The sequence below is a fragment of the Lontra canadensis genome, unplaced genomic scaffold (genome assembly GCF_010015895.1).
Source record: "Lontra canadensis isolate GAN:19392208 unplaced genomic scaffold, GSC_riverotter_1.0 scaffold62, whole genome shotgun sequence".
In the NCBI taxonomy this organism is placed as follows: domain Eukaryota; kingdom Metazoa; phylum Chordata; class Mammalia; order Carnivora; family Mustelidae; genus Lontra; species Lontra canadensis.
In genome coordinates, this window is record NW_022631056.1 from 4,254,141 (window position 1) to 4,269,414 (window position 15,274).

A 15,274-nucleotide genomic window follows, 5' to 3' on the forward strand; every position below is an offset into this window, starting at 1 on the left:
CATTTGCATTCTTGGTCGCTCTTTGCAGATAACATTTATTTATAACTGCTGATAGACTTTGGTGTTCTCGACAGTTCCATATCAGGAGTGAATTAGAGGAGAGAAGCAGTGTGGTGCAGTGGGTAAGTTCTTGGGTCCCAGAACTGGGCAAGTAATTTGGAAATACACCTTGCTATGAAAACTAGAGATAATGCACAAAAGAATGTTTGGCACTGTGCCTGGCACATAGTAAATACTCAGTTGAGTGGTAGCTAATAAAAGAGTGTTACTGGGAATATTCTTATTATTTATTGAACCAGCAAAGGAAAGTAAATCGGTTATTAGTAAGACCAAAGTCTCTCAACTGAAATTTATCCTGGTGGTCTGCTATCCTGACCGCACCTTAAAATTACCTAGAGGGGTGCCTTGTTGGCTCAGTCAGTGGAGGGTCGGACTGTTGATATCTGGGTGGGAGTTTGAGCCCCATCTTGGGTATAAAGATTACTTAAAATCTTTCTAAAAAATTAAAACTATCTAGAGGACTTTTGCAAAATATCAGTATCTGAACCCCCACTCCAGGAATCCTGATTTAACTTGTCTCCAATGGAATCCTGACTGATCTAAGGAGGGTCCAGAGTAATGCTAGGTATTTCCTATTAAGGAAACAAAAATTCTCCTGGATATAACTGAAGGTATAAAATATTTAGAACTTAAATTTTTACTCAACACATTATACTTCATGAAATTAGACAAAAGTAAGTATTAAAGTTATTCATATGTATTTTAGACTGTTACATAATATTTTTCTACTATTAATCACTTAAAAGCAGCACACATTTATTGTGTCTCCTCTAGGAGAAATTAAACTCAACCTTCATGGGCTATCTCAACCACTTACTAGAGGAAATCTTTTGAAATTATTCAAAAGGATTTTTATCTTAATCCCTTTGCTTGTAGTCCTTTTTTTTTTTTTTTTTTTTTTTGCAATCCTTAGCTTTTGCTTCCTTCTGTGGTAGGCATTTTCATACCTATCAATCACTTACCTTACTCTCAATATTTCTGGAAGGCCAAAAAGGCACATTATGGATCTTCGTTACTCTTGGAAACCAACTTTAGTAGGTTCTCTAGTATTTGTTGAACTGAATGTATTCAATTCATATGTTGATATATTGACATATTACTAAAAGCATTTAATATGTATACAATAACAAATCATTGCATCTTGGTATATCTCTTTAGGATATACTTTTAAAAATGTAAATTTTAGGGCGCCTGGGTGGCTCAGTGGGTTAAGCCTCTGCCTTCGGCTCAGGTCATGATCTCAGGATCCTGGGATCGAGGCCCACATCGGGCTCTCTGCTCAGCGGGGGCCTGCTTCCTCCTCTTTCTCTCTATGCCTGCCTCTCTGCATACTTGTGATCTCTCTCTCTCTCTGTTTCAAATAAATAAATAAGTAAAATCTTTAAAAAAAATGTAAATTTTACAAAATTAATGTTTTATACTTCATTAGATTACCGAACACAAATTTTTCCAACTGTATCATCTCCAAGATTTAAGTAACTTTGAAAGGAGCAATTTATCTTCTTCAGGAAAGTAATTCTTTGTACAATTATATTAAAGTTAGATTTTGGTTTATTAAAGCTGGGGGGAAAAAGGAAAAAAAATAAATGGAGTCATCTTTAGATTTTGGTTTGTAACTACATTATTTCGTATAAACAGCAGCTAAAATTATGCAAATTTCTGAAACTCCTTAATGATACTTAAAAAGCCTTTGTGACTATAGTTAGCTTGGAAATTAAGTCTCCTGAAAGCTGTAATGAAATAATCCCATTAATTCTGGATCCTGCAAATTGATTGATATTTTCAAACCAAGCTAACAGTAGTACACAGCCTTTAAATGAATTGTCCTATCTTAGTAAAGCACCAAGCACTCCACATTGTATAGCTTCTAAACCAGCAGAAAGGTGATTCTTGGTCTGTCAGGAAGGTGATACTCTTAGAGACACAAACAACAATGGTTAATATAGCATTTGTTTTTGCAAGGATTTCTCAGCAGTAATGGATTTGTTAATACACTAAGAGATGATTAAAATCTTGTGATCACATTCAGAGATTGACTTATTCTCAAGAATTCTTAAAAATTAAAGGATTTTTACCTCTTCACAGCATGGCATATAAAGGCATGTAAAGCAGGAAACTTTTTTTCATAGGTGACGCTGCTGATTTTTATACTTTCTGGAAAATGATAATGCTGTTCTTAAGAAATGACAGTTTCTGGGGTGCCTGCCTGGCCTAGTAAGCAGAGCATGTGACTCTTGATCTCAGGGTCATGAGTTCAAGCCCCATGTTGGGCAGGGAGCCTACTTAAAAGTAAGGGAAGGGAAGAAGAAGGTTTCTCACAATGTATTCTACTTACAATACCAAGAGCATGGGTTTCATGTGTTAATACCATCGAAGTCATCTATTTACCCCTCTGTAAATGAATTTATAAGTACTTTAGTTTTATGCCATGTATATAATATTTAGAATCAACTCTCAGGCAGTGACCTAGAATTTTTTTAGATTCCTAATATTATAGGATTTTTTTCTCCGCCAGTGCCCATGGTTCTTGGTCACGCCACTTTGAAGAATGAAGAGGTAGACCAGAAAGAATGGTGGGCAGCAAAGCAAGGTTTACTGAGTGATAGTAAAGTGGTAGTACAAGGCTCCCAAGGAAGGAGGGGACTGGAGAGGGTTACCATCGGGGTTCTGTATCTAGGGAATTTTATGGGTTTGTTGGAGGGCTGTTTTAATCTAACCCTTCCTTTGCCTGTCATCCAATCAGGTTTTTGTCATCTATCACATGGAATAGGTTGGAGGGCACCTTCCAGGGTGGTGTAAAAGTCTTTTAAGGGTGGCTTCGTCTTGGTTGTGGGGGTGGCACTTTGTCCCTGTCTGCCTTCCTTCCAATTATCCTTTATTGCTAATAATGTGATTCCAGAATGAATACACAAAAGTGATAAGTTTAGGGGTGCTTGGCTGGCTCAGTCAGTGGAATTGGCGACTTGCTCTCAGCATTGTGGGTTCAGTCCCCACATTGCGTGTAGAAATGACTTAAAAATAAAATCTTAGGGGCGCCTGGGTGGCTCATGGTTTAGCCTCTGCCTTGGGCTCAGGTCATGATCTAAAGGTCCTGGGATCAAGCCAGGCACCAGGCTCTGCTCAGCGGGGAGCCTGCTTCCCCCTCTCTCTGCCTGCCTCTCTACCTACTTGTGATCTCTCTCTTTCAAATAAATAAAATCTTAAAAAAAATAAATAAAATCTTTTAAAAAATGAATAGTTTATACAGGCCAAAACTGAAGATTTTATTGATGGCCTTTAGCTTTTTTATCCAAGAGCAGTCTCTATTTGTTCTGATTGTTTCTTTGTTTTCATCTCTGTCACTTCATACTATTTGCTTTCCTCTGATTTCTGCTAGTTCGTTGTTTTCTGCTCAAAGGTTAAAACTGGGCTGAGAAAAAGAAGCATATTGAAAGTTCTGGGCTTGCTGGTGATTGGGTCAGTCACAGGCGATCACCAGTATAATTGCTTTTCTTTTTAGAGATTTTGAGAGTGAGAGAGGTCATGAGTGTGCACAAGTGGTTGCGGGGCAGAAGAAGGGGGAGAAGCAGACTCCTTGCCGAGCAGGGAGCCTTTTGCAGGGCGTGATCCTAGGACCCTGAGATTATGACCTGAGCCTAAGTCAGACACTTAACTGCCTGAGACACCCAGGCGCCCCTACTTCTAGAAACAAACAAACCAACCAACCAACCTGCTATCTAGCACTTGAGAGTAAACACATGGTGGGCCAGCTTTTTTTCTTTTCTTTTTTTTTTTAAACATTTTTTTTAAGATTTTATTTATTTATTTGACAGACAGAGATCACAAGTAGGCAGAGAGGCAGGCCCAGAGAAAGGGGGGAGCAGGCTCCCTGCTGAGCAGAGAACCCAATGTGGGGCTCCATCCCAGAACCCTGGGATCATGACCTGAGCAGAAGGCAGAGGCTTTAACCCACTGAGCCACCCAGGCGCCCCCTTTTTCTCTTTTTTCATTAAAACTGGCCCCAGGCCCAAGGTGAGGCTTCATCTCACAACTCTGAGATCCAGAGTCGCATGCCCTACTCGCTGATCCCGCTAGGCACCTCTGGGCCAGCTTTCTGGAAGGATGACTGGAATAGCACAGAGGGCCATCAGCTTTCATATATAACTACAGTTTAGTATATCTGTTTGATAACCCCCGTCCAAAGATCCATTTTTACTCACCCAGTCTTAGGCCAGCTAGCAGAAGGGGTGAAGGTGGGAATCTCAGTTTTTAACTTTTTCTTAAACTAACTTTGAACCAATCACCCTGTTTTGGTTCCCCTCATCCATTCTCAGATATGCCTGATGCTATCAAACCCTGATTTATTTATTTGAGAGAGTGAGTGACTGCTTATGCGAGCCAGGGGAGTGGCAGAGGCAGAGGCAGAATTCCAAGCTCATTTCTGGCTTTGTGCAGAGTTCCCCTAGGATTTGATCCCAGGACCCTGAGATCATGACCTGAGCTGAAACCAGTATTTAGTCATTCAGTCAACAAAGCCACCCAGGCATCCCTCATATTTTGTGTTTTGTTGTTTATACAGGTTCTTAACATTAGGTTTCCTTTTTCATGTTTTATGATTATTTTTTAATTGCAAGTGCATTTTGTGGAACTTTCTCTGTGTGAAGTATTTGAGACTTTTAAGTATTTTCCTTGAGAGACAGTTTGTATTAGCTTCTGCCAGGATCCAGGGGCACTACCAATACAGGAAGACTTTAAAAATAATTTTGGGGATTAAGTTCCCAAATGACACAGTTAATATAAATTTGGATCAGAAACCAGCATGAGAGGATACTAGTCATTATAAATGCTCAGAGGAGGCTCATCATTCTCAAATCTTCACTAGTCCTTTTAAATAAAACAACATTCCTGTGCTCTATAGATGGCGGGCTATATGAAGAAATCAAACCACGTCTTCCTGTGTTGATAGCCTCCCAGGGTTTTTCATTTAGCTTGCTCCGGGTCAGTTTGTTGAATCACTTGAAAAACATTCTATTTAGTTGCTTCTGCAGGATTCTCTACTGTCCGGGTGGAGTAAACAAATCCTTCAAGCATTTCCTCAGCAGGTTTTCCTCAAAATATCCAAGTTTCCAGGGCCACATTCTGACCATTAGGGGCCCTGGGTGTGCTTTTTCATTTTTGTCTTTGTGGGTCTCTCCCACCATAAAAGATCATTAAAATTGTCTTTTCTATACCTGAAACCAATTTTACCATATATATTAACTAGAATTTAAATTAAAACTTAAAATAAAAAAGAATTTAAAAAATAAAAATAAAATTATCTTTTACAACTCTGCTGGTATAAAGACATTTAATCCAGCCTGAATTGTGGCATTATTTCATCTGATTTTAAAAGAAATGAAAATATTTTTAAAGACCCTGGATAGGGGTGCCTGGGTGGCTCAGCAGATTAAAGCCTCTGCCTTCTGCTCGGGTAGTCATGGTCTCAGGGTCCTGGGATCGAACCCCACATCGGGTTCTCTGCTCAGTAGGGAGCCTGCTTCCTGCTCTCTGCCTGCCTCTCTGCCTGCCTCTCTGCCTACTTATGATCTCAGTCAAATAAATAAATAAAATCTTTAAAAAAAAAAAAAAAGACCCTAGATAAACTAGATCTGAGCATTGCTTGTCTCTCCCTCACAATTCCCCTGTTTGTTGTTTTGTACCAGTAATATTAAAGATTTAATGGGAAAGGGAAGGAAAATGGTGAACTTACACATTTTCCTCTCATCCCTGTCTCTTTTTTTTTTTAAAGCATTCTTTTTTTTTTTTTTTTTTAAGATTTTATTTATTTATTTGAAAGAGGGAGTAAGAGAGAGAAAGCACCCGCGGGGAGGAGAGGGAGAAGCAGGCTTCCCACTGAGCAGGGAGCCTGATATGGGACTTGATTCCAGGACCCTGGGATCATGACCTGAGCTGAGGGTAGACGCTTAACCGACTGAGCCACTCAGGTGCCCCATGCCTGTCTCTTTTCACCTCTTGCCGAACGTCCCTTAAAGTGTCTTAATCTTCAGTCCCTTTTCTCTATTTTTTCTATGCCAAAACAATCCACCAAGTACTAAATTTGTCCTGTGCTAAAGATAAGAAAGAGATACAATATTTACCTAAGAATAAAAATATGTTGCTTGTTTTATTTAAGCTCTTTATGCATCTCCATGTTCTGTAGTTTATATTTTGGCTTTGAGGTGTTTATGTTTGTTTGCTTGTTTGGGTAAAAATAAGTAGGACTGGCAGAATAAATCAGGAGCTTATATCCTCTTTCTGAGATTTTACACTATTTTACACTAACTTTGCTAGTGACCTTTGGGAAGAAAATTAAACTTTGTGAACTCTATCATAATCCTAGGAAGAAGTCTAATGGCTGGTATTTATGACATGTACATGGGGCATTTTGAGAACAGATGACTTAATGTTTGCACAATGCTCTGGGCATTTTAGATCAAAGATGCTGAGCTTACCCAGCATTAAGCCCATTTAATTTATACCCAGATTCTATATTTAACTCTGACAGAAGTGGACGGAGACTCATACTTTGTATTTTGCCGGTTTCTTTTTGGCTGGAGACAGCTTTCTGTCTGATAGATAATAGCAATGCTTTACATTTATAGACCATATAACATCTTTCATCCAAGGAGTTCAAAGAACTCAGCAATTATGACTCATTGTTCCTTAAAATATCACTACAAAACTTGAGATGACATGCTTTGAGGTACACTGATTACTGAGATAAAGAAACTAGAGTCATGGAGGCATGAACGTGTTAACAAGGTATTTCAGGAGTCAGAGACAGAATTCAGGTAAGTCCCCCTTTCTTCGATTAGACCTTAACATTCCATCCCCATAAAGGTAAGCTCTACAAGGACTTCAGTTGTATTTATGATAAAGATAATACTTCTTTTTAGAGATAATACTTCTCAACTGTGAAGATTTTAGATCTTACTTACTTCCTTCTCCAAGCTCATCTCCTTATCCCTACCCTTCCTAGACCCCTCCCATAGCTGTAGCCACTCAGAGATACTGTCACTGTGACCAGAACATCTGACCAATCAAGTAGCTCCTAGTCATCATTCTCATTTTAGAGTTAAGTGTCTCCTCCTAAAAAGACCCCCTGATTAAATGAAATTCCAGAAAAATAGTTTCCCAAAGTACCAAGCACCGCCCCTTTAGAGCACTTGCTGTAGTTATGATTGTATACTTAAATGTGTAAATTATTTGATTGATTGATTGATACCTATCCCACTCATGCAGCTGTAGGCTCCATGAGCACAGGGAACATGTCCGTTTCTTCTGAACTATTTTAGCCCCAACACTTAGTTTAGTGCTTGTGCTAAATATGGGCTCAAAATATATTTGGTGACTGAATTACTTTAGATTTTAGGAGAAGTGTTCTTTCAGAATTTGAACCCAGATTCTGAAACTTTGGTTTGGAATTATAATCAGTAAGGAAATAATTGTCATTCTAAATGATTTTTCTAATATTTAGGGGCACCTTGGTCGCTAGCTCAGTCATTAAGCATCTGCCTTCAGGTCAGGTCATGATTCCAGGGTCCTGGGATCAAGCCCCACATCGGGCTCCCTGCTCAATGGGAAACCTGCTTCTCCCTCTCCCACTCCCCCTGCTTGTGTTCCCTCTCTCCCTGTGTCTCTCTCTCTGTCAAATAAATAAATAAAATCTTTAATTAAAAAAAATAGACTATTCTAGTATTTGAATAGGAAAATACTTAGAATGCCTCAACAACTTAATTCAAGCTAAAACTATTAAACTAGTATGATGACAAGAGACCAATTAGGAAAATGGGGAAAAGTCAGGTGCTCATTAGAGACGTGATTAGGGGGAGCTACCACAATTTGAAACAGAATTTTTCTCTGGTCTTTGGAAGTCTGAGATTAGACATAAAGCCCATGGACTTTTTCTATAGCAAGAGTCCCCACTTGAACTTGAGAAAATGGACTTCTCTATTTCTCTTTGGCTTCCAGTCATCTTCACATGTTAATCTGAGTCGTCAGGAGGGGCTGACTGTAGATTTTTCTAGGACACCTGAGGATGAAGACTGATAGAAGAACAGCTGTATTCAGGCTGTCTCTTCCCGGGCCTTACAGAAGTGCTCACGTGTGAGACTTGCGGAATTCCTGCTGGCAGAAGCCTAAGATGTACTGACCAGTTGCTTGAGTGTAACACCCAGTAGGCAATAATCTCTCTTCTTTTGAAGTTAGATTTTTCTGATTTAGCAGGAAGAGCAATCCAAGAGGTGGGTGTGTGTATGTGTTGGTTGTTGTTATTTTGTTGTGTTTTAAAGAGGGCCTTTCAGTAGTACTCAGCCATCAGAAAGGATGAATATGCAACTTTTGCATCAACATGGACAGGACTAGAGGAGATTATGCGCAGTGAAATAAATCAAACTGAGAGAGTCAATTATATGTTTTCACTTACTTGTGGAACATAAGGAATAACATGGAGGGCATTAGGAGAAGGAAAGGAAAAGTGAATCGGGGAAATTGGAGGTGGGAGACGAACCATGAGAGACTGTGGACTCTGAAACAAACAGGGTTTTAGAAAGGAGAGGGGTGGGGGGATGGGTGAGCTGGTGGTGGGTATAAAGGAGGGTATGTATTGCGTGGAGCACTGGGTGTTGTACATAAACAGTGAATCTTGGAACACTGCTTCAAAAACTAATGATGTATTTATTTTATGTTGACTAACATAACACAATAAAAAAAATAAAGAGGGCTTTTCATAGTTCTGTCTTTGTTTTGGAAAGAAATTCTAGAGGCAGTACAAAGCTAGATCTGAAGAGAGTAGGAAGAAACAAGGGAGGAGATCATTGACATGACAATTGATATGACAGTTATTGTCATAGTTACAATAAAAACTGATGGGGTCTGAACTCCAGTTATGGTGAAGGAATCGTAGACATTTTAGAGACCGGACTAGGAGGATTTGAGCCCAGTTGGATGTGGGCTGTGAAGAACAGGAAACAAAGCCAGCTCAGGTTTCTAGGTTTGGGCAATAAGTGGATAAGGGTGCTATTAACTAAATAGGGAATAGAGGACAAGCAGGTTTAGTGGAGTATAAATGTTAGGTTTTTGGCACCTGGGGGACATCCAAGTGAAGATGCCAGAAAGAGAGACGACCTGGCTGGAGAGCCAGATTTTGGAACCTAGATTACACTCTTTTGAGGAATTTGTTTTTTGTATCAGTTGCAAATCTCATAGCAGCCATGCTGTAAATGTATATTTCCCAAGGAAGCAGACAAACACCTGTAGCCTATGGGCTTCCTGACAACATGATGAAATGTCCTTCATAAGAATGTTTCTTTAGGGACTTGCCTTCACAAGGCCAGCTCTGCACTCCAGTAAAGCAACTTCTGTCCATCAGACAGAGATTGGGAGCCAAGACTTCTTTGCCAAACCTTATTCTTTTCCCAGGAACAACGGAGCACAGAGTGTTGGAGGGCAAGTTGTATATATTTGGGGTACAGGACTAATATTGTTTATAGTTTTAGGGAGAAGGGAGTATACAAGAAGTGAAGGGGAGAATTGGTAGATTGTTCAGTGATCTAGCATGGATAGATGCTGGTGGGGATACAGTGGAAAATTTGGAATAAAGGACCCTGGTTAAAGATGAAAGAGTGAGTGAGTAGCAGGTGTGCTGAATCAACAAGAAAGAAGTCTTGGACCACAGATCCCAGATAACTTTGGCAACCTTACTAATAAGTTTGGGAAGGTATCAGCTGTGATATTGTGATTTATAAGATGTGTGATATATATATACACACATACATATATACATATATGTATGTATTTAGTCATTTGGGAAAAAAAGATATTTTAGGGGCGCCTAAGTGGCTCAGTCAGTTAAGCAGTTAAGCTCAGGTCATGATCCCACAGTTCTAAGATCAAGCGTTGATCAAGCTTCTCCCTCTCCTGCCTGCTGCTCTCCCTGCTTTTGCATACTCTCTCTCTCCCTCTCTCTGTCAAATGAATAAAGGCTTTAAAAAATATGTATTTTGTTCATCTGAATGACAAAATATATATGAGAAATATTTCTCATATATATTTGATCTTCACGTATAGTTCCTGGCCCATAGCTGCCAAAACTCTTGGAATTTCTAGAGCAATAAGAGCAATGGGAACTTCTTTTGTTATAATATTTGGTCTTTTCGGTTCACAAAAATGCTACAGAGCCATAAAGATGAAATGGATGTTTTGTTATAACCAACCCCTTTCCATCACCACTAGGTTTGTTAATGAGGTAATTTTTGGAAATTCCCTAACTTTGGGGGATTTGTTGCCAAGAGAACTAACCTGAGTTTTCAGTTCCACCCTCTGATTTTGGGGGAGGGGAGAGGAGCTGGGTGTTGACTCAGTCACTAGTGGCCAGTGATTCAGTCAGTCATGCCTATGTAATGACCTTCATAAAAATTCAAAAGGTAGGATCAGAGAGCTTCTTTGTTGGTGAACCAGAACGCTTCCATGTGCCACCATGCCGGGCCCCTTCTTCCACAATGACCCCTTTGTTTGTGTCCTTGCCCTCTGTATCTCTTCATCTGCCTATTGATCTCTATCCTTTAATATCTTTTGTAATATACTCCTACTCGAGTGGATACATAGGTTTCCTGAGTTCTGTGAGCAGCTCTAGCAAATTAATCGAACCCAAAGAGGAAGTTGTGGGAACCTCTGGTCTATAGCTGTCCAGTCAGAAGCACAGATGACAACCTGGACTCAAAACCTGGTGTCAGAGGTCCACGCTAGTAAATTAAGCCCAAGGAGGAAGTTATTGGAACCCCCAATCTATAGCTAGTTGGTCAGGGCATAGATGATAAGGTGGGGGAGGAGTGTAGAACTGAGCCCTCAACCTATGGAATCTGATGCAGTCTCTGGGTAGAGCGAGTCAGAATTAGGCTGAATTGTAGGACACCTGCTGGTGTTGGAGAATTGTTTCATGGTATAGAACCACTCCCCCATACACACATTTAAATTGGGGAACAGAAGGGGTGACTTGCTGGCTCAGTCAGAACATGTGATTCTTAATCTTGAGGGTAGAGATTAACATTAAAAAAAAAAACTAAAAAGTAAAGAAATCATCTTTTAAAAAAATTGGGGAGCAGAACCTTTATCAGCCATGCATTCTGCTAATCAGTGGTGAAGAAGAGAAGGAGGATGAAATTGAGGGGGTCCCCAGGGGCAGTGGCAGTGGGCGAGGAAAGGGCATTCTTTGGGCTACCAGGTGACTCCCTGTCTAGGACAGCCTTTCACAGGTACATTGGATGTTTCTAATTTCAGATCGCTAGTAGTGCAAACATATCCCAATTCAAAACTCAAGCTCTAAAGGACTCGGAAACTTGTAAATTTTCAATAGAGGAAGAATTTTACTATTGTGTAGATGGTTACTTGCTATCAAGGTAATCTTACCTGCCCCTACTTTTATAGGTTTAAAAAGTCCGTTACTCGTTCCTGATTCAAAAGCACTTAAAAGATTGAAGAAGTTCCATCATTAAAAAGCATTCTTGTCACTGAACATTATGATTTCACTTTTATGAACACTTTATTGCATGTAAAAAAATAAACTTTGGCTGATTGATTTATTTGATTTCCCTTCTGTTGCTATTGCTAAACAAGAGGGGAATATAGGGAGTCTCACTGAAAGGAGATTAATTTCTGTTATGTTGTTGAATCAGACAAACCTCACATTTGACAAGAGTTGCTACGTAGAGCTGGGAGTTAGGGTGGAATTTGACCCTTTGTAGAAACTTAAGAAAACTGAGGAAAGAATGTTTAAACATATTTAATTTAGTAATTATTTATTCAAAAACTATTAGCTTCAATTCATGGTATTTTAGTTTTCTGTAATTTCTGATAGAGATTAAGTACATTCCTTCTTGACCAAATAGGATTGCATTCAGTGTGTATCTTGGCCTCTATTAACATGATAGGAATTTTGCAGACTGTTCTGCAGATGTGTTAGGCCATATCTTTTTTGAGTTTTTTATTACAATAGTATATATTTCCTACTTGCTTGATTAAGGAAAGAAATGGACTTCTGGTGACTAGTGCCAGGATATCCCATATGGCTCTCAACAAACGGCTGCTGGTTTCCTGACATTCTTTTAGATGCTCTTTCATGCACTAAAATTGCTTAATGGACAGGAGAAGAATCAAATGGACAAACATTGGCAACTCAACTAGAAACTCAGATGACAATTCAAAATGGGTAATTAGGTTTGGTCTGCAGAACTGCAAAAAACCATCTGCCAAAAGACATGCCTGCAGATTCCAGGGGCTACCTTCTTCGAGGGGTACTAAGATTCCAGTTACTCTATCAAGGTGGAGAACCCAGTAAAGGCAGCAAGAAGAAGGGTCTCAATTCAAGTTGAAAAACGAATAAACCAAAATAGATTATAATCTCCAACAGAATGAGGAAGTAAACATTTGGCGTCCTGATGTCCTAGGTCGGCTCCTTTTCACACCCTTTTCATTTTCCCCTCAGGCCCCAAAGGGCTGCTGAGGATTTTCTTTTCTCCCTGTGTTTATGGTGCTGTGTTTTAGAAGCCATGCCTAATCCAAGCTCATTAAGATTTACTCCTACGTTTTCTTCTAAGGGTTTTAAGCTTTAACTCTTTCACTTAGTTTATGAGCCAACCTCATTCTTTTGCATATGGATATCCAGTGTGTTAACACCATTTATTGAAAAGTCAGTTTATCCCTCATATAATTTTTTTGGCACCCTTGTTGAAAAGCAATCGACCATGGGTGCCTGGGTGGCTCAGTCAGTTGTCTGCCTTCAGCTCAGGTCATGACACCAGGGTCCTGGGATCAAGCCCCATGTCAGGCTCCTTGCTCAGCTGGGAGTCTACTCCTCCCTCTCCCTCTGCTGCTCCCCCTGCTTGTGCTCTCTCTCTCTCTGTCAAATAAATAAATAAAATCTTGAAAAAATAAAAATAAATCAATTGACCATAAAATGTAAAGGTTTATTTCTGGGCTCTTTTCTAATCCATTGATCTATAATAAGTCTATCTTTTTAAATTTTTTTCTAATAAAGGCATATCAATGCCAGTATCATATTATCTTATATACTATAGCTCTAATAAATTTTGAAATCAGGAAGTCTGAGTCTTCTAACTTTGTTCTTTTATTCAAGATTGGGTTGGATATTCTAGGTTCCTTGCATTTCCTTATGCATTTTTAAAAATTCAGCTTCTCATTTTCTTCTAAAGAACTAGCTGGAATTCTGACAAGGATTACATTGAAACTGTAAATCAATTTGGGAAATGTTGCCATCTTATTACTAAGTCTTCTGGCCTATAAACATGAGGTGTCCTTCCATTTATTTAGGTCTTTCATTTCTTTCTACAATGTTTATAGTTCTCAGGGTGATAAAAGTGTTAAATTTCTTTGTTAAATTTATTATATTTGATGTTGTTATAAATAGAATTGATTTCTTAATTTCATTTTCAATTGAGGAACCAATGGCTCAGAAATGTTGTCTAAAGGTCAAAGATGCTAGTATATAGAAATACAACTGATTTTTGTATGTTGGTCTTATATTCTACAGCATTGTTGAACTCATTTATTAGTTGTAGTAGTTGCTGTCTTTTGTTTGTTTGTTTGTTTAGTGGATTCCTTGGGATTTCATATATACAAGATCATGTCATTTGGAATTAGAGATCGTTTCACTGCTTCCTTTACAATCTAGGTACTCCTTTTTCTTCTCTAATTATCATGGCTAGAACCTCTACTACAACAGAAGTTGTGAGTGGAAATAATTCTCTTGTTTCTGATGGCTAGGGGGGAAATAATCAGTCTCTTACCATTAAATATGTTAAACCATTAAATATGTCTTACCATTAAATATGTTAACTCTGAGTTTTTCATAGATGTTCTTTATCAGATGAGGATGTTTCCTTCTATCCCCAGTTTTGTGGAGAGTTTTTATCATGAAAGGGTGTTGAATTTTGTCAAATGCTTTTTCTGCATCTGTTGAGATGATCATATGTGGTGTGGTGCTGGACACAGAAGCCTAAGATATTAGGAAGAATATTGTATTTTCTCCATCAGCTACCTCTAGTGTGATATGGAATGTAATGAGGTTAAATACAAAGTCGGGTTAGAACAAAAGACCCCAATAATTAGACAATACAACGGATAGACAAAATTTTTAAACAGGTTGAATGACCACGTGGAACAAAACTAGTCAGCACAACCTAAGGTGGCAAGCTTGCACAAAATTCAGCAAAATTTGCAAAAAGACCTCTGCAACACATCCTGTCATGCTCTCAAACGCCTGCCACATCCTGAAAGTGCTACCAGAAATAATGACCTCTATCCTTGTTACTCTATTCATGATACTTGCAGTTTGGGACTTAAGTCTAACCAGTCCTCATAAAGGGCACAAAACTTGCAATTTTTGCCCATTTAACCCTGAGCCTAATCCTTCCCCTTTTGAGTGTACTTTCAGTTTGCAGCTGAAGGTTGTCATTTTCCTGGTTTGCAAGCTGCATTGCAGTAAAGCTTTTCCTTGTTTAATGAAATGCTTGCATTCCAGGATGTTTTTTGTTGACGAGGGTCTGATGTAATCATTACAGAAGGGATCAGTGAAACATAGCTGGTTTACAAAGAGGAATATAGAACTTGACCCATTTAGCAAGCATTCTGATTTTATTGGTTGGTTAGAGTATAGATGAACCAAGTGATAGCCAGAATGGACAATCTATATTGGAACCAGTAGAGTAGTGGTTTGAGTTGGGCTGACCCCGAGGTACAGATGTGAGTGCAAGTTTTTATTTAGAATATGATTTCAGGAAACACAAGTGAGGAAATAGGGAAGTGAGACAACCATGGCAAAAAGCCAACAGAAAGTATGTTGATGAGCAGAATGACCCTGCCGATAATGGATCAATCCCAGTGGGAGATCCTGGTAGATTATACAGAGTAAGTCTTCGAGTTGTCCCATCTGAGGATAAGGAGCTGGGTGTTTATTTACCAACTCCCATCTGTTGATGGCTGGAGGCTGTGCCTGGGGTATTAACTCCCCAGCATTCTCCATCTGTCCTTCAGGGGTCCAGCACACTCATGCCGTTGGGAAGGCCCCCAGACAGGATCGTCATTCAGTCACTGATTTTTTTCCCCCACAGGAAATATGGGAACAGTAAATGCTGAGTAAATCTATGCCTGGCATCAAAACATCTGCTACATGGTTCCTAAG

General features: G+C 39.2%; 1 long non-coding RNA gene across 1 annotated transcript in view; it reads left to right on the top strand.

Annotated features, from left to right (window-relative positions):
• LOC116879642 overlaps positions 1–15,274 on the top strand; it is a 73,951-nt gene that overhangs the window by 879 nt on the left and 57,798 nt on the right. The window contains exon 2 of the long non-coding RNA XR_004385072.1: positions 29–122. This is a non-coding gene — a long non-coding RNA (uncharacterized LOC116879642). The remainder of the gene's footprint in view (positions 1–28; positions 123–15,274) is intronic.